The sequence below is a fragment of the Babylonia areolata genome, chromosome 20, assembly GCF_041734735.1.
Source record: "Babylonia areolata isolate BAREFJ2019XMU chromosome 20, ASM4173473v1, whole genome shotgun sequence".
Classification (NCBI taxonomy): Eukaryota; Metazoa; Mollusca; class Gastropoda; order Neogastropoda; family Buccinidae; genus Babylonia; species Babylonia areolata.
In genome coordinates, this window is record NC_134895.1 from 9395233 (window position 1) to 9410232 (window position 15000).

Here is a 15000-nt window from a genome sequence, read left to right on the forward strand (position 1 = left end):
CGCGCAAGTACGCTGAACGAAAGCTTTAAGATTTGTTTTTGGAGGGGGTTAGGGGAGAGTGGGGGGGGGGGGGTCTTTATCTTTTTTTTTCTTGCTATTATTTTTTTTATTAATAATTTTTGTTGTAATAGTATGCGTTCACCCCCGCCCCCCCCCTCCCCCAACTCCTCTCCCCTACATAAAAGGCCATGGCGTGATCAATAAACCTTGCGTATTCTCATTCTGTCTGTCTGTCTGTCTGTCTGTCTGTCTTTCTCTTTTACCATTTTTTCACTTTGTCTTTCTCCTTGTCAAATCTAAGCAAGCATATATATATGTGTGTGGGTGTGTGTCACTTCTTATCTGAAGAACAGTGTCTTCAGACCTTTATGATTTGAAGAACATAAAAACCAGTGCCACCCCCCCCCCCTCCCTCCCCCACCCCCACCCCCACCCCCTTCCCTCTCCTCTCAGTTTGTTTGTGAGTGAGTTAGCGAGTGTAGGAAATAGGTAGAGAGGAGGGAGGTTGGAGGCGGAGGGTGGGGGATGGGGGGTGGGTGGAAGATGAGGTGGGTGGTTTGTACACCGGGTACGGCAGGTGTGTGTGTGTGGGGGGGGGGGTGGAGGCGGTTGTGGTGGGGGGGGGGGGTGGCATTGGTGTTGGTGCTGTAATGTCTCCCGAGGGAAAAAGAGGATCGAGAAGAGACCATGCAGATTGCTGAAGGATGGAGCGGACGAAATATTGATGATGATGATGACGACGACGACGACGACGATGATGATGATAATGATGACGATGATGATGATGATGATGATGATGAATGATGATGATGAGGTGTCAACAGAAAAGTCCGTGTGGGAAATCCTGAAACCATGGCACTCGATGCTGGGAACTCCCTCTCTCTCTCTCTCTCTCTCTATATATATATATATATATGTGTGTGTGTGTGTGTGTGTGTGTATGTGTGTGTGTGTGTGTGTGTGTGTGTGTGTGTGTGTGTGTGACAGAAAGGATATGATAAATACACTCTGATAATCATGGGAACGAGAGAGGTGGGGAGGGTTGAGGGGAGGATGTGGGACTGGGGGAGACACACACACACACACACACACACACACACACACACACACACACACACACACACACACACACACACACACACACACACACACACACACACACACACACACACAGAGTGAGAGAGAGAGAGGTGTAATATTTGATATAGACTGATCCTGCTGGCTTGCCGTATTTGTCTGGACGCTGATCTTATATACCAAGTCACAGACTGTCAGTCAGTTTGCATTAAACGCACGCACGCACGCACGCACGCACACACACACGCACGCACGCACGCAACACAAACAAACAAAACAAAACAGATTTGTTTCTTGCTACACAAAATCGTTAAAAAAAGAGAAGAATGAAACATTAAACACACACACACACACACACACACACACACACACACACACACACACACACACACACACACACACACAACACACACACACACACACACACACACACACACACACACACACACACAACACACACACACACACACACACACACACACACACACACACACACACACCGACACACACAAAGGGGGACACACAATAGTCTCACCGGGTTAAAACATGAGTAGAAAACGGCACCCACCTTGCTTTATATATATATATATATATATATATATATATATATATATATATATATACTAATCCCCACTCCCCCACGCTCCCCCCCTCCCCAAACACCACCACCTCTACCACCAACCGCCTTCCCACCACACACACCACCCCACCCCCACACACACCCACGCAATGTCTGGATTGAACTATGCGCCCTATATCTCTTCAGTCACCTCCACCCACCCACCACCACCACCAACTCACCCACCCCCTCCCCTCTCCCCTCTCCTTTCCTCCCCCCCCACCCCCCTACCCCTCCTCCCACGTCTTACAAAAAAATGACTCAGTCGCTCCCTGCTGTTATCACGAGGAACACGGTACAAACTTCTTCTCCCTCAATGCAAAGAGGGGCGTAGTAGGATGGGGGAGGCGGGGGGAGAGGGGGGGGGGAGGGGTTTGGGTTGGGAGAGGGGGGTGGATACAGTTGGGGCTGTTGTTTACAGTGCGCAAAGTAGATTGAAAGAAGGTCTTTGTTGCAATCGCGAATGGCCTCTTTTTTTTTTTCTTTTTTTTTCTTCTTCTTCTTCTTTCTTTTGTGTGTGTGTGCGTCTGTGTGTTTGTTATTCGTCTTTTGAAAACAAAACCCTTTTTTTTCCCCTTTTAATTTCCCCCCCACCCCCCACCCCCCCAGATTGGCAAAACTAGGCCGTAGCACTTGGGATATATTTTACAAGGCGCACGTGCCGATGGTGTGCAAGGTATGTAAGGTACTCGCGCACGGCCGCCATGCGCACGCGTGCACTCGGAATGCAAAGTACCGTCATCACGGTGTTATGTGCATTTGTTACCTAGTTATTGACTTTCATCACGTTTTTGCGCCTTCTTTTTATGTTTTTTTCTTTTTTTTCTTTTTTTTTTCTCAAGGCCTGACTAAGCGCGTTGGGTTACGCTGCTGGTCAGGCATCGGCCTGGCAGATGTGGTGTAGCGTATATGGATTGGTCCGAACGCAGTGATACCTCCTTGAGCTACTGAAACTGAAACTGAAACTGAAAACTATTGACTTTCCAGTGGTAGATTGTGAAATTTAATGATGCACACGTGCCAGCTTATTTAGTAACGCGTATGTGATTTCGATCTGCTGTGTGTGTGAGTGTGAGTCTTTTCCCTTCAGCTCTTCAACTTCTTCCCCACGTTTCTCTGGAGCTCTGTCTCTGGCTACCGTGTCTCTTTGTCTCTGTCTCTCTGTGTCTCTCTCTCTCCATGTCTCTTTCTTATACCCCCCCATCCCCCCCGTCTCTCGCTCTCTCATTCATTCACGGATAAACACACCCTCTCCTTCCTGATATGTGTGCACACACACAGACACACACACACATACACACACACACACACACACGCGCGCACACATACACACACGCGCGCGCGCACTCGCGCACTCACAAACACACACTCACACACACGCTCTCTCTCTCTCTTTCTCTCTCTCTCTGTATATATATGCATATATATATATATATATATATGTGTGTGTGTGTGTGTGTGTGTGTGTATCAGACACATCCTTGTAATGTTAGAGACGTGGGTATGGATCGGACAGGAAGGGTGGGGTGTGAGAAGGTCTGAAGGGCGGGGGTGTGGAGGTGGAGGTGGAGGTGGAGAGCAGTAGGGAGAGGAGAAGATTGCCTCTAAAGTATCATTTTGCTATCCTGAATTATTTAAAAGATCACCCCGTCATGTCCTATGTATGTTGATACCCTGAATAATTCATTTTAAACTAAAGGATCACATCCGTAACGAAGGGTCCCTGTCCGCGCGGCAGTTCGCCAACATACCGAACGTGACGTCAAGTGACTTTTATTTCACAAAGAAAAGCTTTTACTGTTTTTTTTTTTGCTTTACTTGTTTGTTTATTCTTATTGTTTGTTGTCTTCATTGTTTAAAAAAAGATCTATTGTATATATTTTTTTCTTCTTCTAATTCATTAATTAGGGGAACATAAAAACTACAGGTAAAAACTATACTAAAAAAAAAAGAAAAGAAAAAAAGAAAAACCAAGAAAGATGGTTCGTGATGATTCCATATTTAGTGGCTAACCAGGTGTGACCGTTTGATGCGACTGGTGTAAAAAAAACCCCCCAAAACACCCCTTTACTTTATTACTATGTGGAGTGTTGAATTACCTGGTTATTTATTCAGACTTTTTGCTAAAGACGATTACACACACACACACACACACACACACACACACACACACACACACACACACACACACACACACACACACACACACACACACACACACACACATTAATGTGTGTTTATTTAGTCTCTCTCTCTCTCTCTTGATTGTTTCGAGTGATTGATTTGAAGCATCAGCTGTTGGGAGTTTTGATTTTCTGATTAGTAATAAAGACCGGGGGTGGGGGTGTGTGGGGGGGTGGGGGTGTGGGGGTGGGGGGGGGGGGGTGTGTAGAAGCGGAGAGGAGAAGGATGGAGGCGTTGATGGCGGGGGGTGGGAGGTGGGGGTGGGTGGAGGGTGGGCGAGGGGGAACGGCGCAGGGGAGGGTGGGGGAGGATGGAGGTAGGCGTGATGGTGTGTAGTGAGGGGAGGAGGAGGGAGGGAGGGAGGGAGGAGGAGGAGGAGGAGGAGGAGGAGGAGGAGGGGAAGGTAAGGGATGACAGATGACGAGTCCACTTCTTACCTGTGCGTCATCTCGCCGTCACACCTGCGCGTTGTCACACTATGTCTACCACCTCCATCACCACCCTTTCTCCTCCTCCTCCCCCACCTCCACGCCACCCCTCCACTTCCTTTTTTTCTATCCACACACACACACACACACACACACACACACACACACACACACACACACACACACACACACACACACACAAGTGTTACATACACACAAATCCACCTACCACATCCCTCCCTCCTCCCACTACACCCCCCCCCCCCACACACACACACCCCAAACACCACTACCACCCCAATCCGTCCGCCCCCTCCCCCTCCCCCTCCCTCCTCCCTCACCCGTCACACACCCACTCTTATGAGCACAGGCGTGCAGATGCAGCACACAGGCACACATAACACACAGCACACACATGATGCACGCGCCGCGCACATGCACGCCACGCAACGGACATAACACACACGCATGCACACAACAGACACAGTCACACAAACGCGCATGCACACATTGACTAACGCGCGCACATGGAAAGACAAACAACGCAAACATGCACAACACACATACACACAATGCACACATAATCATAATACACGCACGAAACATACAACGCACACACACACACACGCGCGCGCGACCGCACACGAACACGCACGCACACACACTTTTCGTCCTCCATACACCTGTGACAATGATCAGTATCATAGCGCTGTCTACTCAAGGCCTGACTAAGCGCGTTGGGTTACGCTGCTGGTCAGGCATCTGCTTGGCAGATGTGGTGTAGCGTATATGGATTTGTCCGAACGCAGTGACGCCTCCTTGAGCTACTGAAACTGAAACTGAAACTGTCTGCTGTAGCGCATCTAGACTAAACATAACGCTGCAGTTACCTGCTTTGAACGAAGGTAGGTGTGTGTGTGTGTGTGTGTGTGTGTGTGTGTGTGTGTGTGTGCGCGCGCGCGTGTGTGTGCTATGCGCGCGTGTCTGTATCTGTGTGAGGGGGGAGATGGGTCATGCAGAGGTGAAAACGTTCTCCTGTTCAGGTGATCAGAATTTCTCCGTTTTGTCAGCTCAGCTCTGTTCTTTCTTCTTCTTCTTCTGCGTTCACTCGTATGCACACGAGTGGGCTTTCACGTGTATGACCGTTTTTACCCCGCCATGCAGGCAGCGATACTCCACTTTCTGGGGTGTGCATGCTGGGTATGTTCTTGTTTCCATAACCCACCGAACGCTGACATGGATTACAGGATCTTTAACGCGCGTATTTGATCTTCTGCTTGCGTGTACACACGAAGGGGGTTCAGGCACTAGCAGGTCTGCACATATGTTGACCTGGGAGATCGTAAAAATCTCCACCTCTTTACCCACCAGGCGCCGTCACCGTGATTCGAACCCGGGACCCTCAAATTGAAAGTCCAACGCTTTAACCATTCGGCTATTGCGCCCGTCGCTCTGTTCTTTCAAAACACAGAACATTGAAACGACAATGTGCAATGCAGAATGGAAAGTAAAATATCAATGAAAGAGAGACAGACAGACAGAGACAGAGAGAAAGTGCAAGAAAATAATTCAAATCACATAATATGCATGTGTTCGTGCTTGTATGTGAGGGAATTTAATTGGGGAGGGTGAGGGGAGAGAGTTTTGGGACGTCGGGGGGTGCGCAATATACACTGTGAGGTTTTTAAACCGTACAGGTTTTAACGCCAGAAAATCCACACAGGGAAACAACCAATGAAAGTGTTTTTTTTTTTTTTTTTCGTTTTTGTTTTTGTATTATCAAAAGTAGCTTTAGTAGAATATAATACTTACCGTTGCAGCCTGCTATGATATAACATAAAGAACGATAAGCTTTCTGCATCATTTTCGTGATAATCTTAAAGATGTACCTCAAGGTTTTACTATAAAAAAAAAAGATCACCAGCTACTATCATAACTGATTAGAAGTGGGAAAATCAACTTCTCTCACAATTGATTAAAAGGGGGGAAATCAACTACTATCATAATTGATTAAAAGGGGGAAAATCAACTGCTATCATAATTTGTTGTATTTGTATTTCTTTTTATCACAACAGATTTCTCTGTGTGAAATTCGGGCTGCTCTCTCCAGGGAGAGCGTGTCGCTATACTACAGCGCCACCCATTTTTTTTTGTGGTATTTTTTCCTGCGTGCAGATTTATTCGTTTTTCCTATCGAAGTGGATTTTTCTACATAATTTTGCCAGGAACAACCCTTTTGCTGCCGTGGGTTCTTTTACGTGCGCGAAGTGCATGCTGCACACGGGACCTCGGTTTATCGTCTCATCCGAATGACTAGCGTCCAGACCACCACTCAAGGTCTAGTGGAGGGGGAGAAAATATTGGCGGCTGAGCCGTGATTGGAACCAGCGCGCTCAGATTCTCTCGCTTCCTAGGCGGACGCGTTACCTCTAGGCCATCACTCCACTAACTGATTAAAAGTTGGAAAATCAACTGCTATCATAACTGATCAAAGGGGAGAAATTCAACTACTATCATAATTGATTAAAAGGAAGAAAAATGAAACAAGGAGGAATTTGTTTGATGTCCCGTCACACATATCGGTGATTGAAGACATTTTGTTAAAGTATTTATGAATACATTTGAGTATTATCGGTTAGAAGGTGTGGGAGATGTGAATGAATGGAGGGTTGGGGGAAACTGGGCAAATGAGGGTGAAATGTGGGTGAAATTTGAAAATAATCAAAAAAAATCTAAATACAATTACAGGAAATTACTTAAAGGACTTCGTAAAAGAGAAGTCGTTAAACTGACAAGTGAAACAACTGATAATGAATGCAAAAAGTCAAAAACATCAACGTTCTCAGTCTCTTGTGAAGATACACTTTCGTGTACATAAGAGTTCATCAAGGTACAGTCAAAAATGATATGCTCAATTGTTAGGTTACTGAAGCATATGCACTTGACATTAGAACAATAAAAATGAAACAAGTTTTTCCTCGTTGCTGGCAAATGACAAGCAAGAAAAAGAGGGGATCAAGGAAAGGATCAGCTGTTTTGATACTTTCTGTGAATGAATAAGGTTTGTTTAAAACAAGGATCAAATGAGGAAATGGACGCCAGGCGTTGTGTATGGCTGCCAAACGAGTGAAGAGGACTTTGAAAGGGGAGTCGACGGGCGCAATAGCCGAATGGTTAAAGCGTTGGACTTTCAATCTGAAGGTCCCGGGTTCGAATCACGGTGACGGCGCCTGGTGGGTAAAGGGTGGAGATTTTTACGATCTCCCAGGTCAACATATGTGCAGACCTGCCAGTGCCTGAACCCCCTTCGTGTGTATACGCAAACAGAAGATCAAGTACGCACGTTAAAGATCCTGTAATCCATGTCAGCGTTCGGTGGGTTATGGAAACAAGAACATACCCAGCATGCACACCCCCGAAAGCGGGGTATGGCTGCCTACATGGCGGGTTAAAAACGGTCATACACGTAAAAGCCCACTCGCGTATATACGAGTGAACGTGGGAGTTGCAGCCCACGAACGCAGAAGACGAAGAAGAAGAAAGGGGAGTCGGGCAGGGGACATCAGAGGAATGGTCCGTAGAGAATATGGACGTTGTTGGCGTACACTGGCTGACCCGTGCGTGCCGCCCACAGGTGAACCTACTTCTTTCTACCTACCTTGCCACGCAGGATTTTCACAAGATTTCTGAACTGTGTGTGTGTGTGTGTGCGTGTGCGTGCGTGCGTGTTTGTAAATTAGTTTTTACTTGTTTTGATATTTTACAAGGTGTGTAACTAATGAAAGTGGTTATAAACCATGTCACCTAATTACCCAACATTGTTCCTCCCGGCCTTCTTTGAAATGAGTGTCAGCGTGGCAGTTTCAGTAAAATGTTCAGTCACTCTCTGTCTGTCTGTTATCTGTCCCTGTTTCCCCCATTTATGTTTGATTACTGATTGCATACCCTTCTCTTTCACTCTCTGATTGCCACTATCTTCTTCCAACGCCTCCCCCATACTCTTTTTTTTTTTTTAGCCCCCCCACCCTCTTCGTAAGATAAGAACTTTTATTTATTTTTAGTTTTGTTCAACGTGCCCAAGGGCCAGCAAGGAGCAAGGGCAGTCAGTAACGAACTGGCACGGATAGATAGATAGATGTATACTGTGTATGTATAGTGTGAGCCTGAGGGCCGTCCGACTGATGGTGGTGTGTGTCGGCAACAACTATGTGAAAAATGTTCTCTGTCACCCGCCCTTCTTGCCTACCTGACAGTTTTGCCCCTGCCTTTCCATCATTCTCCCCCTCCCTCTCCTCCCTCCCTCCACCCACCCTCACACATCCTTACAGCGAAACTGGCTTGGCTTCAGTCCACACACACCACACCACCACACCTTACTGCTGTGTGCAGAGTTGACGAGTCTACACACACTCCGACACACCTGCTGTATGTTTAGCTTCTGGCTGGCTCCCACGGAGTGAACGTAATTTAATAAGTCACCGGGTTTATTTAACCGGAATTGTTAGATTTGTTGTTGTTGTTGTTGCCGCTGCCAGGAATTTGTCTCATCCTCTGTGGTTGTTAGGGTGCTACTTCACGTCTGCGCTGCGATTCGAGGCCGGCGCCGACGTTGTGTGCTCTAGGTGTCGTCTGCTTCTTCTTGTCATAGTGTCGTCTTTTTCCATTTGTGTGTGTGCAGGTAGAATATTAATCTGCTTGGACTCAATGATTGCCAGGTGCTGTTAGAAAAGTCGAGATAATCGGCATCTGATATTTTTATGGAACTTGTAGGCTGAGGTACTTGAGTTATTATTATTACTGATATTCTATATTTTTTATAATCGTGTTTTTCCCAAGGGAGAAACTCGTAAATTCATTCTGATTTCAGTTTACAGCCGATCAGAACATCTCAGGCAGTGTTTAGAGAATAAGCGGCATATTTTGATACAAAGCATTAAAAGTTAAAGTGGAATCGTTTGCGTCCTCGTTTTATTGATATTATTGTTATCAATATTATTATTTTTCTAATTTTCAAAGATTTTTTTTTTAGTAGACTGATCAGTATTTTTTTTCCGTGGCATTGCCTGACTTGCATCTTGACCTCGTCGGCAGAAGTAACGATTGATGTAGCGTCGCTCGCACGCGACAGTCAGACCACTGTGGTCAAGACTCCGTCAGTCTGAAGAGTCAGTGAGGTTGGAGGATATTTCGGGAGGAGGAGAGTTCGCCAGGATCAGTATTACATCTGTGGGACCATCAGTTCAGTGTTGTCCGCCCGTTCTATGATGTAAGTATGCTGGTTATTCCCTGTGTCTCACTCGGTTCTCTGTCTGTTAGTGTTACTGCTACTTTCCCTCACCTATCTCTCTCCTATTTCTCTTCGTCATCCTTTCTCTCTTCCTCAAAACCCCTTTCTCTCCATACCTCACTCCCACCCCCACCCCATGTATCTGCCTCCTCCATGGATATATGCTTATATACACTTTCTATTTCCCGCCCTCACTTTTTCTATCCCTACCTCCTCTTTGCTGTGTGTGTCTCTGTGTGTGGGGTGGTGTGCACGTGTTGTGTACAACTAAATCTTTGGGTGTAGACGTGTATGTGTCGTGATATATTATAATACTGATAGTAATGAAATAGAGATTCAGATTCAGATGGTTTATCCATTTTAGGCATAGGCCTCATGAAGGGGAATGTGAACAGATGCGACTATGGATATATCAGGTTAATCAGGAACATTAAGAAGTAAGTATTTTCCTATATCTACAGGCTTTGTAGAAAAACATAGACAAATTTCTCACATCATTGAAGTAATGAAAGAGAGAGCGAAGCGCTCGCGTGTGAATGTACAGACGGTATGAGTCGGTGAGTGCGTTTTTGCTCTGAGCAGTTTTACGTCGTTTGTATGACACTACACAAACCACTACACAAACGTGCGAGTAGCGAACGGAATGACAAGATGGGAAAGAGAAAGAGGGAGGACGGTGGGGTGGGGGGGTGGGGGGGGGGGGGGGGGGGGGCGGCGGCAAAGAGATGGATGGGGTTAAGAGCAGAGCGCGGGGTGAGTGCCAGAGCAGCAGCAGCAGCCTTTACTTGGTTTCACGATTGAGTGAGCAGGCGGCATGCACTGCTGGCGCTGACGGCACTCACTGAGTGTTGCAGTCTGTTGCTTTTGTGTGTGTGTGCGTGTGCGCGTGTATGCGTTTTTGGCGCGCGTGCGTTCGTCGTTTTTTTGAAAGTAGCCAGCCGCGGTTCTGAGCCAGTCCGAGAATTGAACTGAACACCACCGGCGCCTGTCTGCCTTCTTCATTGGCCCCACGGGAAGCGTCGGGGTTCGGTAACAGGTCAGTGTGTAGATGGTCTGGACAACCCGTGTTTTTCTTCTTCTTTTTCTTCTCGGCATGTTGCCTTGTTACGGCGCTAATGAGGCCACGACCTTTCTTTGGCATCTTCTCTTTCGTCAGTCAAGTGTACCAAAAACGAGTAGAGGTTCATTGGTAGTGGCAGAACTGAACTTAGAGTGGTACCAGGTAGGACAGAGGAGCAGCATAAGAAGTAGGGCTATTTACTGTGTGATTTATATATAGCAGCAGGTAGATTTATGAGTAGTTGTTGTCAGTAGTATATTTACAGGTGTATGAGAGTGCTTACTATTACTACTTCTACTAAGTACTACTACTACTACTGCTGCTGCTACTACTACTACTACCATACTTAATAGCACGCTATTCAGAAACCCGCTCTTGGTACTTTACAAAACACATGGTTTTCATATTGGATCGGCAAATACACTCACACACATGAGCACGGTGTATATTATATATAATCATATAAACCCTCCTCCCTGCTCACCACACACGCATGCACAGACACAGACACAGACACACACACACACACACAGAATATAGGCTACATTCGCGCGGAAAGAGAGAGAGAGAGAGAGAGAGAGAGAGAGAGGGCGGGTTATTGAAATTCCAAGTCAGTGAGAGATTGAGGAAGATCGCGCGTAGACGTGAACTTGGAGAGAGCCAACCGTTGTAAACTTCCCCACCCACGCCGCCTACCAGGTTGACACGCCAAACAGCTCTTTCCTCTGCAGTGAGGGTGAGTGGAGGGGGAGGAGACAGGGGGGGGGGGGGGGGGGACGGGATACGTGTGTGTGTGTGTGTGTGTGTGTGTGTGTGTGTGAAAGGACAGACAGGTGTGTGTTGGCCGATACCTTTTAATACACGCTCGTGTCGACTGCAGAAACAGTAAATCACGCCAAGTATGTCGGGGTTTGGAAACACAGCTTGATCTGGAAGGCAGCTGTATCGTGTCGCGTCGCTCGCGCACGTACGCACGCGCGCGCGCGTGCGTGCATTCATGTGAGCCCGCGGACACACACACACACTCAAACGCACACACACACACATACACACACACACACACACACACACCAAACCATCATCCTTGGAACGTAGTTCAAACACCACAGTAAACTGGACATTTCACAGGGCCATTTTTTTCGTCACCGATCAGATCAGATGAGATCGGTACAGATGACAGATCTGTGTGTCTTCAGAACAGACGGCAGTTGGATTTTTCTTCCCACGTACCCTGTGTCACGAACATTCACTCCCCTCTTGAGTCACTTCTGTTGGTTCCCCCGACCCCCCTCCACCCGTCGTCACCGCTTTACTTGTGGCTGGCTGGCTGGCCTCGCTGTCGTCCTGTGTGAGTGACGTACGTGGCTGGGTTCTGCGCCCCTGTTTCGGATGTGGGCGTTGTTGGTTGCAACATGCGTGCACCCTCTCGCAGAGAGAACCCCGCACTTCTCCTCCTCCTCCTCCTCTTTGAACCAACCCCATTCCCCCCCCCCCCCCCCCCCCCCCCCCCCCGACCTTCCCCGTCCCGTCCTCCTCCACCCACCCTCCCTCTCCGTGTATCAGATGACAGGAAACGCCCCCATATTTGCATTCTCTCCCTTGGCCCACCATCCCCTCCACCCCACCCCCCACCGCCGTCCCCTTTTCTTATCCTCCTCTCCACTGCTTCAGTTGTCCCCCCCTCTGTTCCCCACTCTCCTATGTCTGTCTGTATCTTGTCTCTGTCTCTGTGCCCCCCCACCCCTCCCTCTCCTTTCTCCTCTCTTTCTCTCAGCCCTCTCATCTCGTGTTTTTCCATTTTACACCCAATTGGAAAAAAACACCAAGAGATCGTCTTTTCAGCGTGTTTGTTTCTCCTTTGCCTGTGTGCGGAGCAGCTGTTACGGGGCTACATTTTCTTGGCCACATTTTTACAGACGTTCGTTCACACGCCACGCTCTCACACTAGGCAGGCGCATTTACTTTTTAATTAATTTCTCATGCGTATGATATTGGCACAGGCTTCTGGTATTGATCTGTGAGAGTTTTCGTCTTCAGTGCCTCATTAACTGTGTGTTTGCTCCCTACCACTCTTAGTCTTACCTCCCTCGCTCTCCTCACACCTCTTACGTACTCAGCGTACCCAAGAGAGAGGTGAGGAATAAAGATGATAATGACGATGATGATGATAATGACGATAATGGCGGTGATGATGATGACGATGATGATGATGATAATGATAATGACGGTGGTGATGATGATGATGATGATGATAATGACGGTGACGACGACGACGACGACGATGATGATGATGATGGTGATGATAGTAATAATAATGATGATAAAAATGGTGATGATGATAATAAGATAATAATGTGCATATATAACGTTTACCCAGCGGCTCAAACGAGAGGTGAAAAATGATGATGATGATGATACTACAACTACTACTACTTATCATAATCATAATGTGCATTTACACGGTGCTCACACAGCAAACATTGATAAACTGGCAAAACATGATGGTGAGTAAAACAAGTACAGGTACGCAAAAAATCTCTTTCGACATGATAAAACGACTTTTCACTGGTGGTTTATGGAAGAAAGGATAGAAGGGATTTCAGCCCTTCAAAGACAGCAACTGGGGATCGTTTGAATTATCCCTCACGGGGAGAGAGAGCCGTTTGTTAAACCTGACATGACTCGAGTTTAGTCCCTTGCGGACGTTGATCAGCTGTAAAGAGACTGGCTGCGTCTTTTTTTTTTTTTTTTCTTCTTTTTTTCGTTTCTGTTTCGTCCTTTACTGATCTGAAGTACAAAAATGATTCTTGGTTATCACTTGGCACAGACACACACATATACAGATACACGCAGGTACTCCTCCCCCTCCGAACATCTCCCTTCACACACACACACACACACACACACACACACACACACACACACAAACGCGCAGACTTGCATGCACACACAAGTTAACTCTCTCCTTCAGTCCCTTACACACACACACACACTCTCTCTCTCTCTCTCACTCACACACACACACACACACACACACACACACACACACACACACACACACACACAGGGTAGTGGTAGTGGTTGCGGTCTATCATTGGTTGCATATCAAGAAGCGACGAGTGTGTTTAACGATTTCGTTTCCAGCCATTTTAACTTCATAGGAGTATCTATGTCCTCAAAGCGTTGAACAAACGTCAAGGAATGAATACACGTGTATTTCTTTCTGCAGGCTTCCTCTTTCCTCCGAAGAAGTAGGGCGTCTCTAAGGCGTTATCTCTTTCTGTGAGAATGAAGCTGAACCTTGACATACTGACTGACAAAAATAGTGACGAACAGAACGGGGTCGCGCCGCGCTCAGAAATACCGTTGTTCTTTGTGTATAAGGCAAGCAGAATTAGCTTCCTCTTTGTGTTGTTCGTTCGTTCTCTTGCTTAACGTCTATCCACATTTGTGATTTTAGACGAAAATCCATTATCCCCCCCCCCCCCCCCCCCCACCCATGCCTTAAATCATCACTACTTTCCCTGGTCCTCTCTCCTCAATTAGCATAAAAAATGATAATAATAAAAAATAAAAATTAATTGTGTGTGTGTGTGTGTGTGTTTTGTGCGCGTGCGTGTATGAGTGTGTATGTGTGTGATTTCTCCAAAGTTGTCTTTCCCATGCTGGTTATTGATACCATCCAATGTAAGATATTCACATCTGCTTCGTAAAGATTCCTCCTGTGTTTTTTGCTGGGTTTATTTTATTTCTCGCCCGTATTAAAGAGTATTGGTTGTCTTTCCTGCGTTGTTGTTGGTTTGAGTTTTTTTTTCGGTTTTTTGTTGTTGCTTTCCTGACTTTTTATTTGTCGCGTATTTTTTCTTTTCAAAATCATATTAATTGGTTCAAGCTCTATTCACTTCCAAGGTATTGTCTAGTCACTTCCGGGTGGTTTGGACCGGCACGCTTTCTTTCTATTCAGCACTCATACAAACTTGCACAATGGGTGTGGAGAATGGGTGAGGGAGTGGATGTGGAAAAGGGGGTGGGGGTGGGGTGGGGGGGTGGGGAGGGGGCGGGGTGGTATTAAGAAAACAACAATGAAAAACAAACAGCTGCCAGTGGAGTGATGGGGCATTGGGTGGACGGCTCATGGTCAGACAACCGCCGGGTTTTTCACTCATTACCCTGTCAGTTCCAGGAGCCAGTTGCATTGCTTGGTTCTAACTTTTTGACAGTTACACGTGACTAAATGCCTACGTTGACCGAACTACGCCATTGGTCAGTTCCATACTACGCACAGTTAGTAGCGGGTTACGACCATACTAGGCTCTTCCGTCCGAGCAATGCAACTGGCTCCTGG

General features: G+C 46.8%; 1 protein-coding gene across 5 annotated transcripts in view; it reads left to right on the forward strand.

The window, feature by feature from the left end:
- The window catches only part of LOC143295046 (polypyrimidine tract-binding protein 1-like), a 192571-nt gene that overhangs the window by 86479 nt on the left and 91092 nt on the right, over positions 1 to 15000 (forward strand). The window contains exon 1 of one of the 5 annotated variants that reach the window (XM_076606599.1): positions 9151 to 9574. The exons of the other annotated variants lie outside the window; for them this stretch is intronic. The gene's annotated coding sequence lies outside the window, so the exon portion shown is untranslated. Of the gene's footprint in view, positions 1 to 9150; positions 9575 to 15000 lie in introns of those variants that run through there. 5 annotated transcript variants of the gene reach the window in all.